The sequence below is a fragment of the Mus pahari genome, chromosome 5 (assembly GCF_900095145.1).
Source record: "Mus pahari chromosome 5, PAHARI_EIJ_v1.1, whole genome shotgun sequence".
NCBI lineage: Eukaryota > Metazoa > Chordata > Mammalia > Rodentia > Muridae > Mus > Mus pahari.
Genome location: NC_034594.1, coordinates 90179925 through 90181101, shown reverse-complemented (window position 1 = coordinate 90181101; position 1177 = coordinate 90179925). Strand labels below are relative to the sequence as shown.

General features: G+C 38.6%; 1 non-coding gene across 1 annotated transcript; it reads left to right on the top strand.

The window, feature by feature from the left end:
- The first annotated feature begins 802 nt into the window (after positions 1-802).
- Positions 803-909, top strand: LOC115064212. The gene has a single exon (XR_003844036.1). It is a non-coding gene; the product is annotated as a U6 spliceosomal RNA (small nuclear RNA).
- The last annotated feature ends 268 nt before the right edge of the window (positions 910-1177 follow it).

The window sequence follows — 1177 nt, the reverse complement described above, 5'->3', positions numbered from 1 at the left end:
GCCCCACTCGGGGGTCCATCCCATAATCAGCCACCAAACACAGACACTATTGCATATGCCATCAAGATTTTGCTGAAAGGACACTGATATAGCTGTCTTCTGTGAGGCTATGCTAGTCCTTGGCAAACACAGAAGTGGATGCTCACAGTCATCTATAGGATGGAACACAGGGCGCCCAATGGAGGAGCTAGAGAAAGTACCCAAGGAGCTGAAGGAGTCTGCAACCCTATAGGTGGAACAACAATATGAACTAACCAGTACCCTAAGAGCTCATGTCTCTAGCTGCATATGTAGCAGAAGATGGCCTAATCGGCCATTATTGGGAAGAGAGGCCCCTTGGTCTTGCAAACTTTCTATGCCCCAGTACAGGGGAACAGTAGGGCCAAGAAGTGGGAGTGCGTGGGTAGGGGAGCGGGGGGGGTGTATAGGGGACTTTCAGGATAGTATTTGAACTGTAAATGAAGTAAATATCTAATAACAAATTGGAAAAGAAAGAAAGAAAGAAAGAAAGAAAGAAAGAAAGAAAGAAAGAAAGAAAGAAAGAAAGAAAAACAAAAGTAGCACCTAACTGTGGTTTGACTGGAAAAAAAAATGATGACACAAACCATCATTATGTGACTATTAAGAACTTGTATACATTTTTGAAAAAGTTATAATAAGATATTTATAATTTTATATTTTTGATATGATTATTGCCACCCAGCAATGCATCCATAGCATTAACAATGTAAGCCTTCATAAAGTAAATGAGTAGGCTTTGATTTTTTGATTTTTTCAAACCTTCTTTAAAAAGGGTTCTCAAGTGCTCGCTTCGGCAGCACATATACTAAAATTGGAATGATACAGAGAAGATTAGTATGGCCCCTGCACAAGGATGACACACAAACTCGTGAAGCGTTCCATATATTTTTGAAATGTAAATAAAGAAAATAATAGTAATAAAATAAATTAATTAATTAATTAAAAAAAAAAAAAAGGTTCTCAAATGCTTTGACCTTCCCTTCTAGTCCACTGTCCAAAGGATGAGAGAAAGGATTGTAAATAGGACAAAGGGATCTGGACCCATTTAGACATAGTTCTTTGTGGTGACTCAAATCTCCATTTGTCAGCCCAGTTCAGTAGTGTCAGGACACCAACAGCCAAATTCAAAAGAGTCACCAAACAGAAATCAGCAATA